The 16,284-nt window shown below is 39.8% G+C and overlaps 1 pseudogene; it reads right to left on the reverse strand.

Moving 5' to 3' along the window:
- The window catches only part of Ighv-ps3 (immunoglobulin heavy chain variable region, pseudogene 3), a 45,890-nt pseudogene extending 29,854 nt beyond the window's left edge, over window positions 1-16,036 (reverse strand).
- Window positions 16,037-16,284: the final 248 nt, after the last annotated feature.

Below are 16,284 nucleotides of genomic sequence, written 5' to 3' on the forward strand. Positions count from 1 at the left end.
TCGGAAGAGACCACCAATACTGCCCACCCCCGCCCACATCCCTCACCTAAGAGGAAACAGGATACAGCCTCTGGGAATTGGAAGATAGGGGCACCTGGAGCTGAAGGGACTGAATGAACAATTCTCTGCACCCAAAACCCAGGGGAGGGAAAGCTAAACCTTCAGAGAGGCAGACACAACTGGGAAGCCAAAACAGACTACACTATGCCCACATTTCTGACTCCAGAGGACAACACTTAACGGCATCTGGGACCGCAGGGCATGGGGGCTCCTGGAAAGGACAGCGCACGCCCTCCTGGTTGCTGCCCTCATGGAGAGTTCAAAAGAAAAACCCCACGAGCAAACTTGAGCCACGAGACCACAGGTAAGACCAACTATTCTGCTCCAGGCGACCTGTCAGGGAAACTCAGGACACAGGTCCACAGGAAAAGCTGAAGACCTGCAGACAGGAAAGACTACATGCCCGAAAGCAGAACACTCTGTTCTCATAACTGGCTGAAAGAAAAGAGGAAAAGAGGTCTACAGCACTCCTGACACACAGGCCTATAGGACAATTTAGCCACTGTCAGAAATAGCAGATCAAAGTAACACCAGAGATAATCTGATGGTGAGAGGCAAGCACAGGAACCCAAGCAACAGAAACCAAGACTACATGGCATCATCGGAGCCCAATTCTCCCACCAAAGCAAACACTGAATATCCAAACACACCAGAAAATCAAGATCTAGATTTAAAAACATATTTGATCATGAGGCTGGAGGACTTTAAGAAAGACATGAAGAACTCCCTTAGAGAAATGCAGGAAAACATAAACAAGTAGAAGCCATAGAGAGGAATCACAAAAATCCCTGAAAGAACTCCAGGAAAACACAATCAAACAGTTGAAGGAAATAAAAATGGAAATATGTCCCACGCTATGTCTCGCCAGCAGGAACGACGCGGCACACACAGGATCCTACTGCAGAAAAGCTTTAATTCGTCTTGAGAGGGAGAGCATAAGCTTACAATGCGGAGACGCCGAGTGAGGAATAACCGTCCCTTATATAGGAAACTATCCTCGCCTAAGACGTGTCACTCTCTGACTGGTCGCTGCCAATTATGCCAGATGACGTACCAAAACGTACGTGTCCCTTTGAGTAGGGAAGTTACCAGGCGCCTGCATATTGCCCTTTTTACTAGGTGCGTTCTGCCGGATGCTGGTGCCATCTTGTAATGGAGTTTGTGAGGACAGCTCCTCACATATGTGAGGACAGCTCCTCGGACAGCTCCTCACATCTGTGAGGACAGCTCCTCAGACAGCTCCTCACAGAAATAGAAACAATTGAGAAAGAAAACAAGGAAACAACCCTGGATATAGAAAACCAAAGGAGGAGACAAGGAGCCATAGATACAAGAATCACCAACAGAATACAAGAGATAGAAGAGAGAATCTCAGGAGGAGAAGATTCTATAGAAATCATCGACACAATTATCAAACATAATGTAACACAGAAAAAGCTGCTGATCCAAAACATACAGGAAATCCAGGACTCAATGAGAAGATCAAACCTAAAGATAATAGGTATAGAAGAGAGTGAAGACTCCCAACTAAAAGGACCAGTAAATACCTTCAACAAAATCAAAGAAGAAAACTTTCCTAACCTAAAGAAAAAAATACCCATAAGCATACAAGAAGCCTAAAGAACTCCAAGTACATTGGACCAGAAAAGAAATTACTCCCATCACATAATAGTCAAAACAACAAATGCACAAAATAAAGAAAGAATATTAAAAGCATTAAGGGAAAAGGTCAAGTAAAATATAAAGGCAGTCCTATCAGAATCACACCATACTTCTCGCCAGAGACAATGAAAGCCAGAAGACCCTGGACAGATATCATACAGACCCTAAGAGAACACAAATGTCAGCACAGGTTACTGTATCCTACAAAACTCTCAATTAACATAGATGGAGAAACCAAGATATTTCATGACAAAACCAAATTTACAGACTATCTTTCTACAAATCCAGGGCTACAAAGGATAATAAATGGTAAAGCCCAACATAAGGAGGCAAGTGACACCCTAGAAAAAGCAAGAAACTAATTATCTTGGCAACAAAACAAAGAGAAGAAAAGCAAACAAACATAACCTCACATCCAAATAGGAATGTAACAGGAAGCAATAATCACTATTTCTTAATATCTCTCAACATCAATGGACTCAATTCCCCAATAAAAAGACACAGATTAACAAACTGGATACGCAACGAGGACCCTGCATTCTGCTGCCTACAGGAAACACACCTCAGAGACAAAGACAGACACTACCTCAGAGTGAAAGGCTGGAAAACAGCTTTCTAAGCAAATGGTTGGAAGAAGCAAGCTAGAGTAGCCATTCTAATATCGAATAAAATCGATTTTCAACTAAAAGCCATCAGAAAAGATAAGGAAGGACACGTGATATTCATCAAAGGAAAAATCCACCAAGATGAACTCTCAATCCTAAATATCTATGCTCCAAATACAAGGGCACCTACATACATAAAAGAAACCTTACTAAAGCTCAAAACGCACATTGCACCTCACACAATAATAGTAGGAGATTTCAACACCCCACTCTCATCAATGGAGAGGTCATGGAAACAGAAATTAAACAGAGATGTAGATAGACAAGAGAAGTCAAGAACCAAATAGTCTTAACAGATATTTATAGAACATTCTATCCTAAAGCAAAAGAATATACATTCTTCTCAGCACCTCATGCTACTTTCTCCAAAATTGACCATATAATTAGTCATAAAACAGGCCTCAACAGATACAGAAAGATAGAAATAATCCCATGCGTCCTATCAGACCACCACGGGCTAAAGCTGGTCTTCATAAAAATAAGGGAAGAATGCCCACATATACATGGAAGTTGAACAATGCTCTACTCAATGATAACCTGGTCAAGGAAGAAATAAAGAAGGAAATTAAAGACTTCTTAGAATTTAATGAAAATGAAAGTACAACATACCCAAACTTATGGGACCCAAGGAAAGCTGTGCTAAGAGGAAAACTCAAAGCTCTGAGTGCCTGCAGAAGGAAACCAGGAGAGAGCATATATCACCAGCTTGACAGCACAACTAAAACCTATAGAACAAAAAGAAGCGAATACACCCAGGAGGAGTAGAAGTCAAGAAATAATCAAACCCAGAGCTGAAATCAAAAAAGTAGAAACAAAAAGGACCATAGAAAGAATCCACAGAACCAAAAGTTGGTCCTTTGAGAAAATCAAAATGATAGATAAAGCCTTAGCCAGACAAAAGAGAGGACACAGAGAGTGTGTCCAAATTAACGAAATCAGAAATGAAAAGGGAGACATAACTACAGAATCAAAGGAAATTAAAAAAATCATCAGATCTTACTACAAAAGCCTATATTCAACAAAACTTAAAATTCTGCACAAAATGGACAATTTCCAAGACAGATACCAGGTACCGAAGTTAAATCAGGAGCAGATAAACCATATAAACAACCTCATAACTCCTAACAAAATAGAAGCACTCATTAAAGTTCTCCCAACCAAAAAGAGCCCAGGTCCAGAATTCTATCAGACCCTCATAGATGACCCCATATCAATACTGTTCCACAAAATTGAAACAGATGGAGTGCTACTGAATTCCTTCTATGAAGCGACAATTACCCTTATACCTAAACCACAGAAACACCCAACAAAGAAAGAGAACTTCAGACCAATTTCCCTTATGAATATCAATGCAAAAATACTCAATAAAATTCTGGCAAATGGAATCAAAGAGAACATCAAAATAATCATCCACTGTGATCAAGTAGGATTTATCCCAGGCATGCAGAGATGGTTTAATATACAGAAAACCATCAACGTGATCCATTATATAAACAAACTGAAAGAACAAAACCACATGATCATTTCATTAGATGCTGAGAAAGCATTTGACAAAATTCAACACCCCTTCATGATAAAAGTCCTGGAAAAAATAGGAATTGAAGGCCCATATCTAAACATAGTAAAAGCCATATACAGCAAACCAGTTGCTAACATTAAACTAAATGGAGAGACACTTGAAGCAATCCCACTAAAATCAGGGACTAGACAAGGCTGCCCACTCTCTCCCTACTTATTGCATATAGTTCTTGAAGTTCTAGCCAGAGCAATCAGACAACAAAAGGAGATCAAGGGGATACAGAGCGGAAAAGAAGAAGTCAAAATATCACTATTTGCAGATGATATGATAGTATATATAAGTGGTCCCAAAAGTTCCACCAGAGAACTACTAAACCTGATAAACACCTTCAGCAAAGTGCCTGGGTATAAAATTAACTCAAATAAATCAGTAGCCTTCCTCTACACAAAAGAGAAACAAGCCAAGAAAGAAATTAGGGAAACGACACCCTTCATAGTAGTCCAAAATAATATAAAGTACCGCGCCGTGAGTTTAACCAAGCAAGTAAAAGATCTGTACAATAAGAACTTCAAGCCTCTGAAAACAAATTGAAGAAGACCTCAGAAGACGGAAAGATCTCCCATGCTCATGGATTGGCAGGATTAATATAGTAAAAATGGCCATTTTACCAAAAGCGATCTACAGATTCAATGCAATCCCCATCAAAATGCCAATCCAATTCGTCAGAAGAGTTAGACAGAACAATTTGCAAATTCATCTGGAATAAAAAAATTCCAGGATAGCTAAAACTATCCTCAACAACAAAAAAAAAAGGACTTCTGGGGAAATCACTATCCCTGAACTTAAGCAGTATTACAGAGCAATAGTGATAAAAAATGTATGGTATTGGTACACGGACAGGCAGATATATCAGTGGAATAGAATTGAAAATCCAGAAATGAGCCCCTGCACCAATTGTCACCTGATTTTTTTCAAAGGAGCCAAAACAATCCAATAGAAAAAAGATACCATTTTCAGCAAATGGTGCTGGTTCAACTGGAGGTCAACATGTAGAAGAATGCAGATCGATCCATGCTTATCACCCTGTACAAAGCTTAAGTCCAAGTGGATCAAGGACCTCCACATCAAACCAGATACACTCAAACTAATAGAAGAAAAAGTGAGGAAGCATCTCAAACACATGAGTACTGGAGAAAATTTCCTAAACAAAACACCAATGGCTTATGCTCTAAGTTCAAGAATTGACAAATGGGATCTCATAAAACTGCAAAGCTTCTCTAAGGCAAAGGACACTGTTGTTAGGACAAAACGTCAACCAACATATTGGGAAAAAATCTTTACCAATCCTACAACAGATAGAGGGCTTATATCCAAAATATTCAAAGAACTCAAGAAGTTAGACCACAGGGAGACAAATAACCCTCTTAAAAATGGGGTTTAGACCTAAAAAAAGAATTCACAGCTGAAGAATGCCGAATGGCTGAGAAACACCTAAAGAAATGTTCAACATCTTTAGTCATAAGGGAAATGTAAATCAAAACAACCCTGAGATTTCACCTCACACCAGTGAGAATGGCTAAGATCAAAAACTCAGGTGACAGCAAATGCTGGCGAGCATGTGGAGAAAGAGGAACACTCCTCCATTGTTGGTTGGATTGCAGACTGGTACAACCATTCTGGAAATCAGTCTGGAGGTTCCTCAGATAATTGGACAATGAACTACCTGAGGATCCAGCTATACCTCTCTTGGGCATATACCCAAAAGATGCCCCAACATATAACAAAGACATGTGCTCCACAATGTTTATAGCAGCCTTATTTATAATAGCCAAAAGCTGGAAAGAAGCCAGATGCCCTTCAACAGAGGAATGGATACAGAAAACGTGGTACATCTATACAATGGAATATTACTCAGCTATCATAAACAATGACTTTATGAAATTCGTAGGCAAATGGATGGAACTGGACAATATCATCAGTGAGGTAACGTAATCAAAGAAAAACACACATGGTATGCACTCATTGATAAGTGGCTATTAGCCCAAATGCTTGAATTGCCCTAGATGCACAGAACACATGAAACTCAGGATGGATGATCAAAATGCGAATGCTTCACTCCTTCTTTAAAAGGGGAACAAGAATACCCTTGGCAGGGAATAGGGAGGCAAAGATTAAAACAGAGGCAGAAGGAACACCCATTCATGGTCTGCCCCACACGTGACCCATACATATACAGCCACCCAATTAGACAAGATGGATGAAGCAAAGAAGTGCAGTCCGAGAGGACCCGGATGTAGACCTGTCCTGAGAGACACAGCCAGAATAAAGCAAATACATAGGCTAATGCCAGCAGCAATGCACTGAACTGAGAATGGGACCCCCGTTGAAGGAATCAGAGAAACGACTGGAAGAGCTTGAAGGGGCTCGATACTCCATATGAACAACAATGCCAAGCAACCAGAGTGTCCAGCGACTAAGCCACTACCAAAGACTACACATGGACTGACCCTGGGCTCCAACCTCATAGGTAGCAATGAATAGCCTAGTAAGACCACCAGTGGAAGGGGAAGCCCTGGGTCCTGCTAAGACGCTACCCCCAGTGTCGTGATTGTTGGGAGGGCGGTAATGAGGGGAGGATGGGGAGGGGAACATCCATATAGAAGGGGAGAGGGAGGGGTTAGGGTGATGTTGGCCCGGAAACCTGGAAAGGGAATAACAATCGAAATGTAAACAAGAAATACTCAAGTTAATAAAGAAAAAAGAAAAAGAAAAAGAAAAAACAGCCTGCTAATATATGAAGGAAATCTTAGAGAAATAAATATAATGTAAAACCATCACATGAACCACATGAACTTGGGACAAGGCATATTGAGATAAGGAAAAATGTACCAGGAGAAAGAACAAGAATCAGAACCATTTCTCTATACAATCAGGAATTCCATCAAACTAAATCATAAGAAATACTGATACCCATGCTAGACTTTATGCAGAGAGACATTTGAGCACAAAACTCTAAATGGAAAACACTCTATCAAATCCTACACTTCAGAGCTCATGGAAATCCACAGAAGATATAGCTAAATGAGTGTAATAGCCAGAGGGGAAGGAGGGCATGAGGAGAACAAGACTATCTAAATCAACTGAAATCAACTGAGCAAAGGTGATGTGAAGGAAGAGAGTGAAGCAGCAAGCACAGGATTGACACAGGTGAGCACCAAGTCCTCATCATATACATGGTTCAGTTTAGTAATATATTTTTTCACACAATTTTTCCATTCATGACTTCTAGGTAATTTCCAGTTTTTGCTAATACCAGTAGTACATCAATAAATATGATACAGCAGGTGTATCTAATGGGATGTACAGAACTTTGTGTATATGCTTGAGAGAGAGGCATATCCAGGGAGATCCATTCCAAGCTTGAAGTGCAACAGCCACATGGATCCCCACAGTGCATGCACACAGTGGGAAATTTTGCTGAATGAGACTTTCAAGATAACTTTTGCAAAATAGGTTTGAATGGTGTCTAATACAAAATTGACCAAAGGAATTCCTACCTGATCCAATGTGTATGCAAAGATATTGTTAACCTTGCCTGTATATATCCTCACCTGCTCAGCCTATTTGAGATCTCTGATGTGGTAATTTTCACTGATACGATTTGTGTATATGGCAGGGTGTTCATAAATATAGCTACTGAGTGTTCGTGTGCAATAAGAACAAGTCAGTCCCTGGAGATAGAATTTTCTGTCTTTTAACCGATTCTCTTTATCTTACATTATTTCCTTTCCCTGTTTTGTGATGCTCCTCAATTTTTTCGATGAGAAATTCTTATTATTAACAAGTCTGTGGCTGAGTATACTGTCAATCACTCTTAGTACGTTGACCATTCATGAATGTCTGCATAAATCTTTACCCACTTCTCACAGAAAGCTGAGTGTTCAAGGTTCAAGCTGTCTACTATCTTTAAACATAAATATTTAAATGGCAGTTTGATGAAATTAATATTAGAAATAAAACTGAGGTCTAACAAGGCATACATCTTCTATAAACATGGACTTTTGACCATACTTACCTGGGTTTAAGTCTGCCCTATGAAAATTCACCAAAATATAATAAATAAAATTATGTAGCTTCCAGCAATAACCTTCTGAAGCATGTACACTAATGATGCTACTTCTTATTATTAGAGACATTTGGATATATCGGTTTATTCACATGTTGTTCATGCCCATTCACAGCATATAGAGAAAGAATTCATTCTAGATTTCCAACAAAGCATAAATAAAATGACAAAGTGGTACATATAGAAAAAGAAAAATAACTCAGTGTTAGAATATGAATTTTAATCTATAATGAAAATATATGGATAATACATGATAGCTGTATGAATAATCTATAAGTGTCTACATACAACTGGAAAATATGCTAACTAGCTCACACATGTCCATAACGCAAATGCTTCATGTTCTCATTCATATGAGCTGCAAGATTCAAATATTTTTAATATTTAATTGTAGAAGCTGAGGTACTAGAATAGGTCCATTAGAGCATGAGGAATTTATAAAGATGGTAGAGTAAAATAGAGATCAAATAAAATCAGAGGCCAGACAGAGGAGGCAAATGTTTCTAATATGAAATAGTATTGGGAAATGGAGAAATGATAAATTTGTGTAGCAGTAACAAATTTTAAATCACATTTAAAAAGCTTTGGTAAGATCTAGGATATTGCCATGTTATTAAATAAATAAATAAATAAATACATACATAAATAAATAATACTACAAGGTATATGGACTGCATGTTGCATTGCAAACCAAACATGGGCACTCAGAATAAAGGAAAGTGCATTATGGAGTAAAGAAAAACAAAACTTACAATTTTTCTAAAAATGAGGAACAGTTCATAGTTGTCTAGTATATACATTTGGGAACGTTTTGGTCTTGAAGTAATTTTGTGTTTGCATTATGATGTTGGTTTATGAACCTGATGATACAGTATTTTTATAAAAAATAATAAATTTAAGGAAAGTGTATGAAAACTGGGGATATTTAGATGAGATTTATAGTTTAGCTTTTGCATTGTCTTATTGGTTGCTTGTCGTGTTGAAGATTCTGTGAGAAATATGTTTGCAGAGAACTAAGTAGAGAGCACATAGACGAGCTTTTAGTTTTATGTGAACTTCTAGAAAAAATGGTTTTAAAAGTGAGAAGATTATGAGAACCAGAGGGGGTAGACGACTCTAACTAAGGAAAGAGTGTCTTCCAGACACAATTGAACTAATGCATATATAACCTCACAGGCACTGGGAGGAAAGGCCAGAGGCTGAAACAAGTCAGCTCAGATAAAATTGCAGAGTTGACAGAAGGAAATGGACACAGGCTCTCACTCATAACCAAAAATCCAGTAATTCACACTCAAAAGGAAAGGAGTAATTAGTTTTCTCCTGTGGAGTCTCACAGGGGATGATAAGCAATCATGGAAGACATGCTTAACAGTTGATAGGCAACAAAAAATGAACTCAATATTATTTCTGCTGACATTTATTTTATTATTAACTTGTTCAGCTCTCTTTGTGTCACTTACCTGTTGTCTGTATATGATGGCTACACAATTGTGGTTTCCTCGGATTCATTGTGTGTGTGTGTGTGTGTGTGTGTGTGTGTGTGTGTGTGTGTCTTGCTTTTTGATGGTTTTATTGCTTTTTATGTTTCTTTTAAATCCCACTTTAATTTTCCTTCTTTTTCTTTCTTTTTTTTTAATTTTTTTCAAAGAGAAAAAAAGCGTGTAGATGTTTGAATTGGAAGGTAGGAAGGACCTGGAATTAGTTGGGTAGGGAAATCAGATATTAGAATACAATATATGACTTTCATTCAAAAAGTATAAAAATCAAATAAAAACAAATAATCACACATCTGTGGCCTGTTTATCAAAGAATCTTTACAATGTTTGATGATAAAGACATCACATGTCACTCAGAGCAGGGGCAGATCAGTTAATAGACTTAAGAAAGGAAACCACAGAGGGTGCACCTCTCCATCCAGCTCATCTATGTGGATTATTGGTGTCATTGTGCCTCTGCTGGTCATGAGCTCCCATGAATGATGGTCGCCATGGCATACACTAAAGTTGCACAGGCTGGCTTAAGAAATACCTTATCCCTGTAACTTCAGCATTCACAGAGCTCAGCTGAAGGGATAAATGGCTCTAGTTTTGTGCGGCATTAGATAGGGAGAAGTACCCTGATTCCTGATGGAGGCAGATTCAATTCCAAGGAGACCCTAAACAGGATGACAGGTTCATTCCCAGTCTCCCAGATCAGGGCCGCACTAGCTATAGCCTCTTACCAAACCCCTGTAGAAAGATTTGAGACAGACCAGTCACATAGATCAATGTCCCAAGCCCCTCCTCCACAGGTGAGGATGTGACAACAGGTTACATAGGCCCAAGACAGATCAGTCACACAAAGGACAATGCCCCAAATCTCTCCTCCACAGGTGAAGTTTTGACCACAGGTCAGGTAGGCTCAAGACAGATCAGTCATAGAAACAGGACTATGCCCCCAAATATGTAAATGAGGTCTGATCCACTCCAGAGCTACTTTCTAGTGTTGGCTGAAGGTCCCTCTAGCCCCTTTCTATATCCCGACCTCCAGTATGGGGCATTGGCAAAGACTATCTAACCTCTCCTTAAAACAAAAAGAAAACCTGGTAACACAGAAGCCACTTGAAGGCCACAGGGCAGCTGCCAGTTCTTAAATCTGCAGGAAGGCTTAGTGTTTTGGATCTCTGTGGAATCTCCCAAAGACGATAGGCCAGGGGAATGTTCCCATTGGACAAAGCGTTTTTTATCTTTTCTGTAAAAAACAATTCACCACCTCATAAAAAATTTCCCCCATACCTTGCTTCCCCACCCCAGGACCCGTGTCCTGCAGCTTCCCACAGCCGGACAGCCTGACACCCTAGCAGTGTCAGAGTAGGGCAAGTATGGTCAAACTTCCTGTGTCCCTTGTCCCCTATCAGCCGTGCTCTGTGGCAGAGCAGACTCGGGACCCCCACACACACACACACATACTCCAATGCTTCAGAGGAGATATTAAACAAACCATCTGATCCTCCTTCCCCTCGAGCTCCCACCCAAGGACAGGGCTACATTAAAAGGCTTAAGAGCTTCCACCTGCCTCTCCTCATAATCCACCTTCCCCATCCAAACAGGGAGAGATACCTTACAAGCCTTAGAGGTAGTTCTTACCAGCCAACCAGAAAGAGCCAATATCCCCCTGTTAGCAATAGGCAGATCTTCATTTCATGAGGTACCTAAAGGCCTAGAGGCTTAGCCAATTAGACTTTCTTCCCAGAAAGTCCATGTCCAGAAGCTGAACAGGCATCAGATACCTCTCCGAACGCTGCTTCTCACTCGCTCTGCCCCCGACTGTGCTATCAAGACTCTATTCTTTCTTTGAGTTCTTCAAAGTTGGCCTTTTCATCCCCTTCCAATCTACATTTAGGATTTACCAGCCAAGAAAAATCAAGGAGGAGGAAAAAAAGATCAGTTTGCTTAAAGCACACAGCCTAAGTAACTTCACCACTACATCTTAGACTGGCCAAAGACAATGGAAAAACACAACTGAAACCGGAAAGGTTTCAGGCTTTGCTTAAATGCTTGTTCTCTCTAACAGGAACACCTAAGACAATGTGCGTGATTCGCAACCTAAAATTTTCATGCCTCTTTATTTAAATGTTTGTTTTACCCCTAACATTCATGATTTACATCCAAATTTTTTTCCAAATTTCCTTTAAGGTTTAAAAATCATCTATCTAACCTACTCCCACATGTCAAACCAACTATACTGATAATCATTACTTAATCCTTAATTAACAACCAGGTTTCTTTCACAGACAAATCGTTACTGCCTATCCCAGATACATAATTAACATGATATTTTCTTCCTCAGACATCTAAAGCAGAGTTAAATGATGCTATCCATGACTAAACTCCTCAAACACACTTGCTTTTCTAGAATCATGACAACAGACCATGATGTGCTCCCAAGCAAACCAACACAGACTTAACACAGACCACCCATCCTACCCATCCTATGCAGACATCCCCTTGCTGGGGTTCTGCTCCTCTGTTGTGATAACCCGACAGGTTTTTCTGCAGTGCTGCTCCCACAAATCCATCCAAGACCAAAAAGCCATCCCCTCAGACCTGCCTAGGACAACAAAACTGCCTTTATCCAGACACCTCATCTGACTGACAACTCTCGAAGACACACACTAAGATCCACAGATGTCAGCTGAGACTCATGTCCATGGGACCTTCCAGCTACAGATGAATGCTCATGCCAAAGCCAAATGGCTACTGAAATTGAGGAAAGTTACATGATAGTAAGGAAAACATGATGTCTAGCTAGATTAATCTAATGTTGTTTAAAACAAATGTTAATATCCTCAAACCAAACAACCCATGGATCTATTACTTCGTCCAATGATCCTTTAACCTCCCAACCCCACCCTCATCCCTTGTTACCATTCTAGCTTAGTTGCACTACGCCTCAGGCCTATTTAGTGTTTTATTTTGTTCTTCACTCCTACACAGATTTTCACTACAAATAATACTGCTCATTTAAAAAAAGTAAAAAGGGGGAATTGTGGGGCAGTGGGCAGTACAAAGTACCCTGATTCCTGATAGAGATAGGTCGAATCCCTGGGAGTCCCTAAAAGAGACAGGATGTGCAGTCCTAGTATCTCAGAATATCAGGGCCTCATGTAGCTGAGCCTCCCAAAGACCCTTGTGGAGATGTTTGAGACAGACCAGTCATGTAGGTCAATGCCTCAAGCCCCTCCTCCACAGGTGAGGACTTGACCACAGATTACATAGACCCAAGACAGATCAGTTACAGAGGACAATACCCCAAAGCCCTGTTCCACAGGTGAGAACTTGACCACGGGTGAAAAAGGCTTAAGACAATGCCCTAAGCACCTCCTCCACAGGTGAAGATGTGAATACAGGTCATGTAGGCTCAAAACAGATCAGTCATAGAAACAGGACCACGCACCCTCCAAATATGTAGATGAAGTCTTCCCAAGTTCTCAGGTCAAACCAATAGAAAGGACCTGCTGTCAGACACTGACCCATCAAAAAAACTGTATGTAAGTGTCCTATTCAGAATTAAAGCTGTGCAGGAACTATTCCATGCTCTGAGAGCTTTGGGCATAAAAGTGGTAACAATGCAGCTTGGGAAAAAGATCTGCTTGGGAAAGAGTTCTGCTCTCCCCAAAATTATCACCTCCAGAAGCTCCTCTGCACCAATTACCAGCTAGTCAGTCTCCTGATGTCCCATCTTGAGCAAATGAAATAGCATGCAGCAGTGCAAAGGAGCAGAACAGGCAGATGGGGTGGTGGAAGCTATTCCTCCTCGTTGTCCGAGTTCTCTCCCCCTTGTCTGAATCCATGCACATAGTCAGAGGAAAGATCTTTGTGAGAGAGCCCCAGAGCCCTACACACCTGTTCCTCAAGTTCTGCACAGCTAATTTATTCAGATGTTTTCTTTCACTGACACGTGCAACAGGTATTTGACAATATTATTGATGACATTGACATGAAGATTACAGAGGGCATGAGGGCCTGGTACACACAGAAAAGCACAGTTATATGGGGCTACCTCATCTGGATTTTTGGTTCACGTCCATTTATCAACCATTCTTCTTTTACTCCAAATGTTGTTTTTATTACAGAAATTTTAATCACATAGTGATGACTCCTCAAGGAAGCAGAAAGATATCAAATATCTGCACTACATTCAAAAAGATGAGAGTGGAGGTTCTTAACAAACTGCTGATTTATTTTTTGCTATCTGTGGGGACAGAACTCATCCTAATTACCCAGAATGATTATCCCAGAGTCTTCCATCATTAGACTATTACTCCTAAGGGAGATGTTACATGTACTTTATGGCCTGCTAACCTGTATACTGTTGGTCAGAGACCACACTAGACTCTAGGCTTTAGCAATAGAACTAAACTCATAGACACAAGAACTCCGTAATCAGTTTCTATATGTCCCCACCTTGAGTTTTACTATGCAACTGGGTTTGAAATGATTAGGCAAATTGGTGTTGCCCACAGACCCTTTTCCAAATTCTATTATTATGTTGAAATATACCTACAATGAATAGTCTGCTCAGAGTCCTCAAAGTCCAATCCAGGTTGACAAAGCAATGGACACCATATTCTCATTCTTATCTTCTCAAGGTTTGTTTCCCTCTATGACACCTGCAGGGATGACCTCAAGAAATAAAAGCTTTACTAGGAGAAAATTTTCTTTGCTCTTAGAGATAAACAATAGAAAATTTCAAACTTAAAATACATACACAAACACGCAATCACACACCCATGCACACACACACAGAATGAGAGAGAGAAAGAGAGAGAGAGAAAGACTGAGATAGGCTAAAACTCAAACATTTTACTTATGTATTTCATTATACCTAAGCATTAAACTTTTTATACATGCCTCATCATTAAGTCCTTTCAATCCAGCCTTTTAAATACACTTTAAAAATACAAAGACATGAGAATTTAGAGCATATGGGAAATTTACATGACAGATAACTTATCAGAAATTTCTCTTTATTAGTACTTTACAATTCATTTTTCTATAACTTATTGAAAATACATTGCTTCATGCAATATATTCTGATTACTGGTTTCCATCTCCAACATGTTATCAATCTTCTCCCAGCACTGCTCTGTTCAGAAAATTAGAAACAAACAGAATCTAAATATAATGGAAAGGAAAAGCAAACAAATGGAAATAGGACAAAACAAATAAAGAGAAGAAAAGTCATCAAACATAAAATATAGGAAATAGATGTGCATGGAGAGACACATAATCACAAATGCTCTGTAGAACAAAGCTGGGCAAGAGATATGTAATGAGTATGAGAGTTGATGCATTATCTCTATAGGTCCATGATCCAAAGAGGGTAGTGACTAGGTATGATTACTGGGAATGGGAAGAAGTAAATATGGGAGCAAATCTTATCCTTAATCTCAGAACCTACCTCAATCAACAAGTATATACATGTGTTGGTTAAGCAGTTTGATGAAAAGTGATTTGATAATATTTTGACCAAGGAACAGGAAATATATTTGCATGCCTGTGCATTCTGATGAATATTTCTCAAATTCTAAAAGACTGGAATTTCTGCTGGAACACGCGGCAAGTGATCACAATACACCTGAAGTCATTGAGACTATGAAGGAGTGTTTGCTTGCCTGTGTTGGTGATTTAGATTTTATAGGTCAAATTCATATCATACATTATTCCCAACAATTGCAAATACGGCTCTCTCAGGTTCTTGTGATATTTTTAACATGCATCACAATACTTTTCACTTTTTATTGTTTTATTGAATAGGAAACATGCCAATAAAAGTGGTAAGTAGTGAAGTGATTCACAAGGTATGGTGAATTGTAGGGTTATCCAAATAAAATCACTTTATTCATACAGGTTCATTTATAAAGAGGACAAAGGCACTAAAGGATTAGAGGAGGAGGTAATAAATGGACATTCAAAATTACTATTCCTGAGCAAGTCTAGATATTAGTCTTTTCTGTCATCTCAGTCCCATGGAAGCTTGCTGCTCTCACATGGTTTCTGACACATTCAGGATGTGGTTACAACACTGTGTCTTGCACAGTAATAGACCCCAGAGTCCTCAAATGTCAATCTTCTGAGTTCTATGTAGGCTGTGTTGGAGGATTTGTCTGCAGTCAGTGTGCCCTTGCCTACAACTTCTGATTGTAGGCAGTACCACCACTTCCAGGAGCAATTGCTCCAATCCATTCCAGACCCTGTCCAGGTCTCTGCTTTACCCACTGCATATCATACTAGGCAAAAGGGTAGCCAGAAGTCTTGCAGGAGACTTTCACTAAAGATGCAGGCTTCACCAGCTCAGGTCCAAACTGCTGCAGCTGCACCTGGAAGTGGACACCTGTATAGAGAAAGGCAGAGTGGATGTCATTTTCACCTCAGGCCCTGTTTCCTCTTCAGATTTGGAAATGGTGAGCCCCTTACCTGCAGTTATTGACAGGAAAAAGAGAAAAACCCAGCTCCATTCCATGGTTAGAGTCACTGTGCTCAGGGACTGTGGAGAGGACACTAACCATAGGTTGTTTACACACTGTGGACATCCCTGTATGTACAACTATAGACCCAGGTAATAGCATATTAATGACCAGGTAAATTCTTATATAAGAACCTAGTCTACCAGGAAAAGAACTGGAGGGGAAGGACTTAAAGGCACATCGGTCAGGCAACAGGATGCTCAGGTCCAAATCCTAATCCTCTCTGAGGAAATGCATCCCATAC

Source organism: Rattus norvegicus, chromosome 6 (assembly GCF_021556685.1).
Source record: "Rattus norvegicus strain SHRSP/BbbUtx chromosome 6, alternate assembly SHRSP_T2T, whole genome shotgun sequence".
Classification (NCBI taxonomy): domain Eukaryota; kingdom Metazoa; phylum Chordata; class Mammalia; order Rodentia; family Muridae; genus Rattus; species Rattus norvegicus.